Raw genomic sequence first — 16,354 nt, 5'->3', positions numbered from 1 at the left:
CCATATTAAAGGTTTTCCTCTGTTTCACCTGAACATATAGTAGTTAGCCATAATGCAATATTCAATTTGCTTTACACACAAACACATTCATATTAAAAAGCCAGAATAATGAGCATTTAATTTAAGAAAAGGATAGCAAAGACATTAAGGACAACCCCCCCCCCCCCAGTAATTAGATTCACTTAGTTGACTGTGTACACATCAGATGTCTTGCTGCAATCAAGTAAATAAAAGAAGTATGTATCAAATATACCTGCCAGTAAACTTTTCCATGGCATAATGCTAAACTGCCAATTAGCTGAACAGCAAAAGCACTAATATTTGCCAAAGTGTTCAGTTCTTAAAAACTTCATTAACAATAACAAATGTATATAAGAATATTTTCATAATGTAACCTCACCATTTTTTTGCAGTTTCCAATAATCAGCATCCAAATTATTGAGTGCTAGTCCTGATAAAACACACTGAAAATCCACATACTTTATTTTTATTTTATTTTACTTCCGTTTTTAGTTTGAGTAGAGCACCTGGGAGAAAAACTCAAGTTCAACAATGACATATAAACACGCTGAAGTACAAATGATGGCAAAAATCAAGGCAGTATATAATAAGCATTCATTCACAATGATGAACTGGCTGGAACGATACATATATAAACAGGAGAGTTAAACATCTAGTTATCTACATTACATGCAAAGGATATTTAAAGAAGTAACACTAATAGACTTGCCTATCACAGTTGCATTTTATGTAAGAGTATGCCATGTTTGATTGAATGAGATTTTAATGTAGTTGTGGATGGATTATGTAATAGTACCTGTTAGGAAGCATGTGCACTTGGCTTGTGCCACTCTTTCTGTAATTTAACAGTACTGGGACCTTACACACAGTAACTAAACAGCTGTTTGAACAGACTTAATCTTGAACAGATGTGTCACCATAACACTAGACATATCATGCAACAACTCAACTCTTCTTCAGATTTTCATAAAGCTACAGCTTTCTAACGCCAATGTGTATGGCATATGAAACAGAAGAATGGACATCATTAATGCTTCATGTCTAGTGGCAGTAATAATGATTACTCTTCAAATATACTTTTCTGTCAGTGTAAGCTGATAGGTCCAATACATGTCACCATGCAAGTCCCTTGTCAGCATGTAAATATATCTAACTATTATAAGAATAACCACTAATCTTTTTGATTTATTTGTTTCATTCACTGTACCTACCACTCCAGGTGAAGGACTGGAAAAGGAAGTAAACAATAAACTAACATCCTGCACAGATGCAGTGACTACCTTACCAGCCATTATTACACAATTGCAGATACCGTTCTCAGTTACAAAGTATTAATTCTTTCTGAGCGATAAGTATAAGGGCAACAGGATGGGTGAAATAAAACTGGAATACCCACTTTGCCATACTACTTACATTCACAACTGATCAGATAAGTATTTGATGCAAAATTGATTCAATATTGTGAACACATTTTGCAAACTTCATTCAGACTTGAACAATGGCAAAATTGTAAGAAATTATTATATGCATGTACATACATTATACATCTATAACTGTCTATCTATCCATCTATCTGTCTAGCTATACATGAGTTTATGATGAATGATTCAAACACAAAGGCTGCACGATGCTTAGATTTAAAAAAACAGCTTATTGAAAAGCAAAAACAGCGACAATAAAAATATTTCTAATGGTAATCAAAATTTGAGAACAATGAACCAATACCCTATTACCTCATTTTGACTTTCATTGTGTGAAAAGAGACAAGGGTTTTCCAAGGTATGATGGACCAATTGGGTTACAATTAGGGTCAGGGTCAGGGTGTTCAGTGTACTTTTACCCTGCCTCTAACTCCAACCATGTGCCCTACTTTAGAAGAATCCTTTCTATTACACTACTACTACACAAGAATCTCATGCACATACCGCATACAGAACAAAACTTGCATAGACACTCCCACCTCCTAATGATGAAATTTCTTATATAATCAAAACTTTCCATATTAACATACAAATATTAACATCTCAAACACACACACTTGGTTTCCACTCACACACACAATACAATCAGCAGTGCACATACATAAAACTAAATTTATCCATTTCCCTAGCCCTTTATCTAATCCTAATAAACAAACTTCTGGTACACACATTCTGGCTCCCTAATACTGAAACTTTCAGTCTACCCAAAACTATTGGCAATAAGCCCTAGAAAACACTTACCTATCACAATACATTTTCCTTCCAACACCAGCAACACTCAAGCACAACTCCACTCCATCAAAATTAAATTTAACAAAATTTATAGACCCTATACTCAAACACCCACTTAATTCATATTCATTCACATTCTCATTTGCAAAACTAACATTTGCTATTTTCAAATTGTCACTCTTACTTTTTAATTATTCCTCATTTGACAAAATAGATATCCATATGCAACTGCAAGACAGAAAAATAAGTGATATCTTTAAGTATCTGCATTTTGCAGTCTGAAGCTTTGTTTCTTTTTAGTGGTCCACCTTTCATCCAAATGTAAAAGAGATGCCACCTAAATGGAAAATTATTCTATGTTGTATTACAGCTTAATTTGGTTTACACACAATTTTACTCCCCCACGCAATATATCTTTATCTACATCTAGCTATCTATATATTATCTGTCTCTGTTTCTCTCTTTATGCGTATATATGTGTGTTTATATATATATATATATATATATATATATATATATATATACACACACACACACACACACACACACACACACACACACACACACACACACACGCAGACAAAATAAAACAAAAAAATGCATCAGTCTTCTTTCTACAAATACCAGTATACATTTTTAAAATGTGCAGTGAAAGTCAATGATTTGATTTGAGTATGTGAAGACCTTGAGAGACAGAATACAATCATATGTCATATTAGATGAATGTTCCCACAGCTAAACATTGCTGACCTTTTTAAGAAGACATTTGACACAGCAGGACACAAACAAATTAAGCTAGTAAAGTATGTCCAAAGGTACTGTCCTAATTTAAGCACTGGCAGCATTGTGCATCAGAGAAAGTTATAATTTTGTAAAATGAAAAAAATAAATGAAGAATGCATACATATTACAGCAATATATCGTAAAATAAGTGTTTCCATCAAATACATGACATTATACAAGACAAGAAAGGAAAAAGTACATATTATTTAGGTAAAATATGATAAACATCTTTCTTAATGCACATAGGGTAATATCAATGAAGGAAGCACATACTAGAAACTAAGAGAACTTGTCTGGTAATTGCTGCTGAAATATCTTGGTGAACGATGCATACAGTAAACAAAATCTAAGTGGGAAAATACAGTTCAAGTAAAAGTGCAAAATAACTTATTAAGGTAAGTAAGTTAAAAGAGAGCAGCAGAGCTATTGTGATGCATGCAGAGAGCAATATCTAGGGGTAACATGGATGTCAGCATCAGGGCAGTGAAATGAAGCTCTTATTGAAGGGCTAAAATACCCCCATGGCACTCACATGACATCATCCTCCCCATTTCCTGGACTCCCTTTGTCTACTCCATAGTGCAGTAACCACTTCCTAGAGATCTTTCTCCCAGCACTCTGTCATGTTTTTTTATTCAACGACATCAGTTCCAGTCACAGCCAGTTATGAAAATAACATTTACCTGGAAACAGATTTCAAAAATGTTGCCTGAACATAATTCAGGCCTGTTGTGGATCTGTGGAGATCTGAGAAACATGAAGAAAAGAAAAGGATGAGAAGACAAAACAGGAAGTTAATGAGTATTAATTGAAAAGTGTATGCAAATTAGATAGACAACATTGTCTTCTGCTAACATAGGTGAAGTAATTAGAAGTTATACTATTTGCCATGCTTAAGCACTGGATGACAACTATCTACTATTTTAATGCAATAGGAAGCAGGCTTACCCTAGCCCACTCATATTTGTTTAATAACTTCAACTTTATTAATTTCCAAGAAATGAAAAAAACTTAATTCAAATCAGTTAATATGACATCAGAAAGAAATACAAAACAAAAAAGAAAGAATAAGAGGAAGTAAATCAATTATCTGTCCATAAACAGTGCAGCTGTCCAGTGATTGGACTGGTTTAATACTCATTGCTAAGATGAGTCTATACTGTGACATGGGTAGTATCTGTGACACAGAGACATAAAGCCCTGACTATGATCTAGGTGACACAAGTTTAAATAGTGTCTCAGGTGCATGACAAAATGGATAAGAAGGATGCACACATCCTGTCAGGGAATGAATGAGTCCTGGCTGGTTCAATCTGTTGCTCCCCAACACAGACACCTCTGTGGGGAACTGATGGTGTCATAAGTGTGGGTACTGGTACACATATGATGTGGGCATGACCATCTAAGTATGTGATGGTATCCCTTTTCAGCCATATGGAAAACAGAGGTAATCTAGAAGGCGCTAGTCAAGTTTGGTATATCCCCTGTGACCCAGAAAGGTGACAGGACTAACAAGAAACAGAGTACACCTTAGCTGGTAGATCTAGAAGAATCTCTCTGACACCCTGTGGGAGGAATATAAATACTTTGTTGAAGTTTCTAGTAGTTTATTCAGTTAAGTAGGTAGATGGACAAATTCAGTTACATTACATTCAACAGGTCAGTTATCTAAAGGCAGTTACAGAATATGGTGTGTGTGTGAGGGGGCATCTACCTACCTAACTAACTAAAGTACTTGAAACTTCAACAAGGCATCTTTATTTCTCCCACAGGGAGGATATCAGAGAAAGAGAGAGTGAGTCTTCTAGATCTGCTAGTTAAACTGATTTTTTGTGGACTAATCCTTTGTACTCTGTTTCTATCAGCCAGATGGAGGAGTTTTCATGAACTGAAAAGTGTAGGCAGTCCCTACAGTGCAATAAGGCCCATGTAGCCGTGGTAACCACTTTCTAATATTATGTTTCTTCTCATCAGAAAAGTTTAAATGCTTTATGTGTGCTGCATTTCTCAAAAACTTGTGTAACCCTGCAATAATAGGTATGCTAAATATACTTTCCAACAACCAGTTATTTATTTCTTTCTTTACTGGACAAAACTGGTTCTAGTCAAATGGAAGATTACTCATTATGTCCCATCATCCAGGCTTAGTAATCCTTAATAAAAATGTATGTGGAGAACAAGTCGACCTAGGTGGAAAAATCCATTAACGAAGAGACTGGAATTAGATCTTAAATCCCTTTTACTTAGGGCACTCTTTAACAAAGTGAAACAATGTCCTTTTGGAATCTCAACCACAATACCATCAGTTTGGTGCAATCTGCTAGTTGCATACAAATATTTATGAGGATATTTCTATTTGAATATATGAAATGTACCATACAAAACAGAATATTTGGTGACTAAATAGGATGCATTCCTATTACAAAAATTATTGATGTACCTAACACTGCATCAGCGAGCCCATAAAATGGGTTTATTTATACTTTGTAAATGGTTAACATCCTATGTAATCTACTTAACAGACAGTGGAGATAACCAGCTCAGCTGTCAAACCTCCTGCAAGAAGGCTGTCATCTACAATAACATCTCATTCTTCAATAAACACCTTTGAATTACCTCAGATATCTCAAAAAAATCTCTTTGCATGTAGAATAACCAACCATAGCAGAAACTGCATGCTCCACTCCCCCTGTGAAGCTGTTAACAGTTTTTTATCTCCCCGTGACTTTGCAGATATAGTGCCAGATATAATGCAAGACGCTCCTCCATTAACCAGTTCTGTATAGCATGCATTAGGTCCTTAACAGACCTACATTCAAACCCCACCAAGGCCAGAATTCAGAAAAATCTATTGTCTGTCTTATATCAGAATATTTACCACAGAATTCCCAAGTTCCATAACAAATAGAAACACTCTACCCAGCTAATTCCAATGAATAATCACCTCTCTGGTGTTCACAGACAAAAAAATCATAATTGAGAATCTTCTCACTAATGTTGAAAATCAAGTAGAATCAAAGTAGTCCCACTCCCGGATAGAACTGCCTTCTCCCAACAAATGTTTGGTCTTTCCCTGTCCCCCAAAAAATAAATCCACAGTATTTATCCATAAAAATATACGGATGGATGTTGTAGCAGCACCTATAAAATATATAATATCAATGCATGAATGAACATTTGGGCCAACACTAAACAAATTAAATTTAAATCTACTAACTACTTGCTTATATTTGAGATGCAACACCTTTCAAGTAAGTCCTAATGCATTTGGAAGTGAAAAAACAATCTGAACTCCAAGATACTCAACATTTTCATATTGCAGTAATGATGGAAAAAGCTCTTGGCAGGGATAAAATGTATAGCCAGTGTATCTATATTAGTTATATGTGACTTTGTATCATGAAAATTTGCTGAACATTTCTAGCTTTGTGTGCAGACCAGGGGGAATATTGATAGGATTTATTAAACTACCAAGTCATCTATGTACACATACAGTATAATTGCTTGATTTGTAACCTCAAAGCCCCAGCTTGGAAAGAAATGTAAAACCTCTGCCCAGGCATCCAAATAAAGAATGAAGACTAGGGGAGAGATTGAGTATCCCTTACATATCAAATTACAAAAATAAGAAATTGGAGAAAAAAGACCTGAATTGATTCTCAATTTTACTTTTAAGCCTAAATAAACATTAGCCAGTGGTTTTAGCAATTTTCCAGAAATACAAGACTTTAAACAGATGCCTTCAATCTATTCTATTAGAAACCTTTCCAAACTTCAAGTAAACCACCATTAATGGACTCTTAGATCTTGGGGCCTCCTCCATCATCAATAATCATCATCATAGTCATCCCTCCTTTTTCTCATTTTCTTAATTGAGTATGGGTGTCGTTTCAACTGCCGCAATCACTGTCAATTCAGTTCCGCTCTCCTACTTTCATTGAAAGTCACGCCTGACTGTCATAGGTCTTCTCTCACACAATCCATTCACATCTTTGCTGGACACCATTGTTTCCTTTTGCCTTCTTCTTGTCTTTCTTCTTCACCAGGTTGTCTTCTGCTTTTTCTCCATATTTGCCTAAACCACCATAGACTGTTCTTTTTGACCTTCTTGAAATCCGAGCTACTTTGGTTTCTGCTCTGATGTCCTCATTCTTCCATCTTTCCTAGAGTTTGTATCCTACTGCGCACCTCAGGCACTGCATCTCCATTATCTCTAGCTTCCTCAACTACTCTGCTTTACTGCCCAGGCTTCTGTAACATACAGTATTACTGATCACACCACTGTTTTGTGCACCTTATCTTTTAGCTTCTGTGACATTCTTCTGTCACACACTACCCCTTACACTATCTGCCATCTGGCTGCAGCCACTTGGGTTCTACCTTTGAACACCTCTTTCAGACTTCCCTTCTCCTCAACCACCCCTCATAGATAGCTGAAGCTGTTAATCTCCTCCAGTATTTCCTTTCTATCTCAATTCCCAGCTTCTTCAGATTTGCCCCAATTACTGCGTTTACAACTATCTTATCTGTACTCAGTTTCTTCTCACGCCCCTTCAGTTTTGTATTCCATTCCCTTATCCTTTGCTGAAGTTCTTTCTTAGAGTCAGTCTGTAATGCCCCATCATGTGCATAACAACAATTTTGTTGATCTGTCCCTTCTGATCTTATTACTAAGGTAATCCATCTCCTATATGAACATCATTGGAATCAGAGCTGAACTTCCATTCAGACCCACTCCCACTGGGAACCCCTTTGTGTGAATGAACACTGACTGTACTTGATTCACTGGGTCCTTGTTGACAGAGTACAGTAATTTTACTTATGTTTCTGGGACTTCAAACCACTGCAGGGCTTACCAAATCAGCTTTTGTGGGACCTTGCCATATGCTTTCTCCATTTCTAAGAAATCCCAGTGGGATTCTTTCCTCGTCGCATCTTCTTCTCAACTATCTTTCTCACTGCAAACATTGGGTCAGTTGTGCTGCATCCTGATCAGAATCCAAAGTGCTCATTTCCCATCTTATATTCTAATACTCTGCATATTCATTTAACAAACATCCTCTCCAGAACTTTCATGTAGTGTGACAGGAGTTTGATACCTCTATTCTGCCCTCAATTGTGGATGTCCCCTTTGGTCGTGTACACTGGCACTACTATTCTTTTTCTCCATACTGCTATGAGCACATTAGGAGCCATTAATCCCCAGTCTTACCCAACATCTTTATCATATCTCCTGTGACCTCATATTAGTCTGCTACTTTGCCTGATGTCATTTTTCTTATTAATATTCTTACTTCTTCTAAGGCAGACTCTTCCTCTTTTTCAACCATAGGCTGTGTCTGGGGCAGCACATCTTCTGTGGGGCTTTCTTCATTCAGAAGATGTACTCCTTCCATCTGACTTTGATGTCCTGTGGACTGGTGAGCACATTATTTCTGACATCCTTTATGAAGGCTATTTGATGATTATCTTCTTTATCTTTTTGTGTTTGCCTCGCCTTGCAACCTGATATAGTTTCTTTATACCTTCTACAGAGTCATGTGTGTATTCAGGCCTTGCATTACCAATGCCAGTTCATGCTGTCCTGCTTTATCTAGTAGGTTCTGCAACTGCTGCCTGAATGCACACATTGCTTCATTACCACAATTCTTCAGTAAGGTATAGGCTGAAGTTATGAATAGTGCCATATCTTTACAATGGAGTCTGATTGCTATGAATCAGTCATTAATTCTGATGAAATCCATCACTGTCTTGTGATGACTTTCCCGTATCACAATTTCCACACCATTTCTAGTTTGTCCTCCTCCTGAGTGGTAGACTCTAGATCTCTAACCAAGTGCATCTTCTGCATTGCCTTCCATCCTCCATCCTGGATACACAGGATGTCCACTCTCCTGATTACCACCATGTCATCCACTACTAAGCTGCATCCTGACAGTGAATCTACACTGCGTATAACAATTTGTATTTCATATTTATCTGGTTGGTTGGTTTTACATCTAGCTTTTACTCAACACAGCTATCTCAGGTAACCTAAGCCTTCAACAACAATGGGTTAATGAAATGATTAAAGACTTGATGACCATCAACAAATTCAAACTATTTCAGATGTATTAATATGGATATCACGAGAGACCACCCTAGAGGTCAGTACGGTCAGGAAAATGTTTTATGTCTGATTAAGTACTGATATGTGCTTACAACATATAGGAATCTGAAATGAAATTACTAGTTTGTGTCATGAAGGTAACATTTCCTGAAACCTGATTACTTCATTCAAAAATCTGCAAAGCATTTTGGACAGCTACTCTGTAAATGGGACACTAAAGTAAATCCATATGAGCTAGCATATTTCTCTTTCTATCTCTGTCCATTTCTTTCTGCTAGCATTTCTTTTGGATATTTCTCAAAGAATTATCACTCTGCATATTTTACACAGGATAGGAATAAGTTTCAGTGATTGTCAAGTGCAAATGAGATACTCCATTACCAACCATGTGCATGGCCTGTGAAAACAGTATGGGCAGGATTCACAATGGCTTGCACGGAGTCTAAGAGTAGTGTAAGACTCCATGCAACCATCGCGATTCAGGAACAGCTTGAATGTGCGTGTAAGAGAGCACCTAAAACGGCTCTTACACGGGCAGGGCGTGGATATGCTAATTACCAGACTTGCAGCTGAAAGGCATGCAAATGAGGTAATTTCACGATCCAGGAAGCAGAAACCTGCCAGTGTAAGAGCCGTGTTATTTGCAGAAATGTACTCAGTTGATAACTGAGTACCGTTCTGCAAATAAAACAATGGAGCCTTGTCAGCTCCAAATAAAGGTTGCAAATGTCCCAGGCAGCATGCCAATGGCCAAATATGTGGCCACTGGCAACGTACCCTGATGCAAACATGAAATAAAAATATATGTAGCGCAGCATCGTGCAAACAGGCTGCGCTATAAAAAAACAGAAAAATAAAAATATTAAACCCACAAATGTGGGATTATGCAAAGCATGAGTTTACAATGGAAGGGAATAGCAGGCTAAAACAACATGGCCACCGAGTAGGGGTTGCTAAGGGGGGAAACGGAGTGTAAGACATGTAACTAAGCATTAGTAGGCAATCCTATGTAAATGAGTGGTAGGATAGTGAATCGAACTGTTACATAGAAAATGAGCACATTCCGTGCAGTGTAGGAGTAGGATAAGGGGGAGTAACAGAGTAGGAGATAGGTGACATCACAGGGGGGAATGTATGAAAGGAATGCAGCTCACTGGAGCACAGCGGCATGTGAAAGCTGTCAGTCACACATCATGGAAAGAGGAGTGTCAACAAGTAGGCATGGGAAAGCAAAGAAATGGAAGGTGTACACTATGGATAACACCAAAGTTTCTTGCTGGGCGTTCATACGCGCGTGTGCAAGCTGGTAGGTATGAGTAAGATAGAGTTTGCACGTGTAAGCATGAGTGCACGCATTTAAGGCAGAATAAGCATGTAGGAGCCTGTTTAAACACCTGTATGCTTGTTTGCGCTGGTGTGCGCATGTTTTAACCCGAATAAGCAGATTCTAGTCCATCTAAGCATGTGTACGTGCATGTTAGCCACTGTGAGCGTGATTTTGCTGGTATGCACGTTGCTCCCCCCTGAGGAAACAAAAGGGAAAAAGGAAGCATGGGAAATAGTAGGAAGCTAGCAGGGATTACTGGCAGAGTTAGCAGGTGAAAACACTCAGAAGCAGGCAATTACACAGGCAGAACAGTAGCCCAGCCCAGCACTTAAAACTCTGCAAACAACAGTGCAGAATGTTTCTCTCAAGAGACACTGCAACAGAGGAGTAAGCTATTAGAAGTGAAAACTGAAAAACTTCACTCAGACCAAAAATGCTAGGGGCTGCCATAGCTGTTATAAGGAGACATATGCAACTTGCTGAGGGTGGTGACTATGCAAATGCTGCCAGACAACCCACAGTGAGGAGACGGAGAAGAGTGTACAGGCCCAGGGTCATCTACCAGGGGTTACATGAGCTGGAGATAGTGGAGCGCTATAGAGTGGACAGAGACCTCCTGCAGCAAATTGTTGAGCTGTGCAAGCCACACATCATACACAGAACCAACAGAGGGGAACCCATCCCAGTGGAAAACAAGGTATGTGTTGGCCTAAGAATACTAGCAACAGATACCTTCCATAGACCAACTGGTGATATGATGGGGATATCACAGGCATCAGCATCCAGGGTACTGCACCAGTTTCTGGATGTCATGTCAGCACATGTCGGTGAGCATGTATATTTCCCCAATTCCCGTGAGGTATTGACCAGCAATATGCGTTTCTTCCAGCAAATAGCGGAATACCTTGAGGTAGTGGGTGCAATAGACTGCACGCATATACGCATCAAAGCACAGCCGGTGAGCGGGGTAGGGCCTACATTAACCGCAAGGGCTTCCCCTCCATCAACTTCCAGGTCATGTGTGATGCCCAGGGCATTATAATGAATGTGTGTGCTGGCTGCCATGGAAGCTACCATGATTCCCCTATCTGGCATTTGACGCAGCTGTACCAGACATTTGCCAATGGGGACATCCCACATGGTCACTTAGTGGGGGATGCTGGCTATGCACTGGAGCCATGGCTGATGACACCCATCAGAAATGCACACACACCTGAACAAGAACGCCATAATGAGGCACACGCACAAACACGAAATGTAATCGAGCATGTGTTTGGGCTGCTCAAGTCACGGTTCCGGTGCCTGGACACATCTGGTGGAGCCTTGCAGTACTCACCAACTACATGTACCCAAATTGTCATGGTATGCGCTATGCTACATAATATGATTCTGCGAAAACAGCTGCAGCAGGACCAGCATTGGGCTGGGCCAAACAGCCCCCCACCATTGCCAAGCCAATAACAGGTGGAGCATGACTCGGAGGAGGAACAACCTGAGCCTGCCCCAGTAGGCAGAAGGAGGTGTGCCCAGTATGCCTTGGCCTTCGCAAAGTGGCAACGCATAGCACATACACTGGCTCAGTAGGAACCCAGGAAATTATACCTCTCCCTGACTCACACATATAGTAAAAGGGATGCCTAAGTTGACACAACCTGCTATCAAACATGTACAGGGAGTGTAGTATGTGCATCCAACATAGACAGCCCTGCAGCACCACCTGAGACATGATTGCCATGTGTTAAGCAATGTAACACTATCTAGTATATGCAAACTTGATGACCTTGACTAACATCCTACCCTCACCAAGCATGATGCCACAATATGAAGACGAGATGATCAATTACAATAATTGGCTTAAGTATTGCTGTTAGTCAAAGGGAATCCAATGCGTACCAGCCTGGGATGACATGCTGAGCAAGACACGATGCTCCACCTGCTAGGGATGGTGTGCACCTATCAGTCCTGGCATTTAGGATACTGGCAAAGGCTGTTGTCACCCCCACTGTGCCTTGAATAGGTAAGGCTCAAAACACAAACCCACCTCCATAGGTATCACAAGGGATAAGAACCTAGATGTAATGCTACCCAATGCCAGATGTCTAAACTGCAAGATGCATGCAGTCTAAACTCCCATCAGCATGGAGAATGTTGATATCTGTCCTGTAACAGAAAACTGGGTTAAGGCTCACAAGAGCACCCTAACACTACCAGGTTACACCTCATACCGTGCTTTGCAGCCCCAAAACATGGAAAAAACTACAAAAGGAGGGTGAGTAGCAATAATTGTCAAGGATAACCACACCCCCATGTTGGTACCACAACAAGAAGCTGCATGGACTATCCATGGTCAAGTAACAGTGGCTAAGACTGCCTACCAGTTTGTAGCTTGCTACAGACTACCCTCCTAATGCCAGGAACTGCACTTGTCCTATGTTGGAACACATGGAAATACCAAGCTCTCCAAACAACATTATATCGGGTAACTGAAAATACTCAAACATAGACTGGGAGCATTATTCCAGCTCCAACACCCTAGGCCAAAGGTTCCTAGAATCCATAAACCAAAATGCTCAGGAACAACGTACCACTCCTACAAGAGGGGTAAGCATACTGGATGTGATAATCAGCAACATGGGTACTCTATGTCCAGATGAGAAGTGTATCACTCACTGGTAAGATCAAACCATAGAGTAATCACACTGGATATTCACATCCTGACCACAGTCCCTGGCCAGAAAACCACAGTGAAAAACATGTGCAAAGGAAATGTTGCACTCCTCCAAACTGATGTGGAATCCATTAAAGGCCACACCTCAGAACCCTTTATAAATGCATTCTATGAACACTGTCAGGAATGCATGGATTATGCAATCCCAAATAAAACCAAGGCCCAATACCATGCACGCAGGCATCTGGCATGGTGGACCCCAGCCATTATCAAACCATGCAGGAGAATGAGGAAGCCACTACATGATAGAGCAAACCCAAAAAGGGAAGTAATCTCTGATCAGTATTATGGCAATAAAATATGGCCACTCATAAAATCCACTAAGGCCAGCTACAACAAGTTGAATCTGTGAATCTTGGGCAATGTTACACCTGCCCCATGTACACAGACAACCCCCTCTTCCCCCGAAGAAATACAAATATATGTGAGAGATGCAACCATGTCTCCAAACTGGAGGCTGAGCTCTCTCAACTCAGTACTGTCTAAACTAGTCAGAAGGAGAAGTTAACCACACACACTACAAACCCAGTCTCACATAGACCTATCACAACTGCAAACCAAAGACATAAACACACAAATACATTCCCGGAGGCTCTAATTAAAAAACACCAAATCAACAGAGGCCTCCAAAGCAGACACCTAAGCAACCACTACCCCCAAACATAGCACATGCAACACATAGTACACAAAGTCGGTGTGCCAAACAGTCACAGCCAGTAAGGACAAACAACATGCCTGATACACTTGTAATAGGTGACTCCATAGTCAGACACACTGATGTCCCGCTCACCAGACTGAACAAGGAAAAGGGTACTGTAAGCTGCCTGTAGGCTGCTACAATCTGCCACATAACACAAGCACGCAGGTCACTCCAAATCAAGTACAAATATGACTCAGTCATTGTCCATGCTGGTGTGAATGACCTGAGACGTACCTCCCTGGACTACATGTAAAGAGACATAGAGGAGCTCTCCAATTATGTAAGCCAGGCCGGTATGACTCTGACCCTGAGCAGCATCCTACCCCCACCAAGAATGATGCCACAGTACAAACACAGAATGATCAGCTTTAACAATTGGCTCAATTACTGGTGTCATTCCAAGGGGATTCAATGTGTGTCTGCTTGGGATGTCATGCTTGACAAGCCACGCTGCTTTGCCAGGGATGGCTTGCACCTGTCACCCCTGGGTGTCTGGATATTGGCTAAGGCTCTTGCCACGTCCATAGTGCCTTTTGTAGGCAAGGCTGAAAAGGCAAACCCACCTCCCTAGAAAACATAAATGAAAAAAACATAAGGGTAATGCTGCTCAATGCCAGAAGTCTAAACCTCAAGATGCACGCTCTCAAGGCCCTCCCCAGTATGGAGAACATTGATGTCTGTGCAGTGATGGAAACCTGCATCAAGGCTCCTGAGAGCACCCCAGCACTACCAGGTTATACCTCATATCATGCTTTTCGGCCCCAAAACCTGGACCAAACCACAAAATGAGGGGGAGTATCCATATTCAGCAAAGATACCCACACGTCCAGGTTACTGACAATGCATGAAGCATCAGAGACCATCCATGTGCAACTAACTGTAGGCAAAACCGCTGTACAGTTTGTAGCATGCTACAGACCACCCTCTCAAACCCAGGAACACCACTCAGCCTTCCTGAAGACACTGGAGAGTATGAATGTCTCTCCAAATACCAAACAAGGTACTCACAAATCAACACATAGGTGGTAATCCATTACGTATGGAAGAAGTAATCAGGGACCTAGGGACACAAGTGGACAGTAACCCCACATGTGACACTCACATTGCCAACGTGTCTAGGATGACCACCTATATTGGCCACCTTATCATGAAAGGATTCACATCTACATCAAGAGAGGTCATTGTGCCCCTATACTCTTCTCTTATCAGGCCCATAATTGAGTACAATGCCCCATATGGGATGTACCTTACCCGACACCTGCAGCAGTTAAAAAGACCTCAAAAGTACCTCACCAAGAGGAAAGATTTGTCATATGCTGCCTGGCTGACAACACCCCAGCTGTATGCAGTCACATACTGCATACTCAGAGGCAATGTCTGCCTGAAGTACAAGGCCATGTCCAATACAGAATTGATGGATATGCTCCACCTCAGAAAATCCAAATCCATCAGAGCCGCGAGAGCGAGAGATGTCAACCTCAACACATAAATAAATAGGATGTGCTGGAGGGACAGATTCATAACCCAGAGGCTCCCTACACTCTGGAACAGAATCCCACTCCATGTTAGGCAGAGCCCCTCACTGACTCTCTTCAACAGGAATCTTGCCAAGTGGATGGGAGATCATAGATTTACACTGGGGGTCTTCACTGTGTCACGTCTAGACAGAGGCACAGTAAAGTAAACCCTAAATGGGCATAATATTCACATAGCAAGGGGTGGCAAAAGCCACACACACTCTGGCTAGGCTTATAAATGCCCTAGAGCAGATAGCCTAGTATGAACCTATGAACCTATGAAGACACAAATTGTACAGGACACTAAGGATAAACACAAGGCTTTCTTAACTGATGGTAGGAACCTTGTTGGGAATTCACAGATATGCTCTGAATTACCAAATATTACAAACAGTACACCAAACCCAAACCCACACACATTGCCAACATCCAACCTGACAGGTTCAGTGCAACCCCCCCCCCAAAATGCCAAATATCTACCTCAGCAGAATGCTGCCCCCTGACATTGCAGATGCTGATGTAACAGCCAGCATCTTCAAAGCAAAACACACAGCATCAGTGGTATGAGATGGTTTCCTGGGCTGTGTCCAACATGAACTCCAAGAAGAATGGAATGCCAAATAACAGTACTGCTCAATTTCAGCCTTACCACAGGATATGTACCCAAAGAGCAGTGTACAGCAACAGTGGTCCCTGTCCACAAAGGTGGTGCCTGAATGGATACTGCAAACTATCACCCCAGAATCCTGACAAGCTTGGTCTGCAAAGCTATGGAAAGGATCATCATGGACCTCAGAAATAAAGATATTGGGGACCTACAGACACTGGACCCTACGCAGTGTGGCTTTCTTAAGGGCATATCTTGCCCCTTAAACATGTTTGACTCATTTGAAACAGTCATCAAGGCCATTGATGAGGGGAATGTGGTCCACACAGCCTATCTGGACCTTGCAAAG

This window comes from Protopterus annectens, chromosome 3.part1, assembly GCF_019279795.1.
Source record: "Protopterus annectens isolate FY-2018-M chromosome 3.part1, PAN1.0, whole genome shotgun sequence".
NCBI lineage: Eukaryota > Metazoa > Chordata > Ceratodontiformes > Protopteridae > Protopterus > Protopterus annectens.
This window is presented reverse-complemented; position numbering follows the sequence as displayed.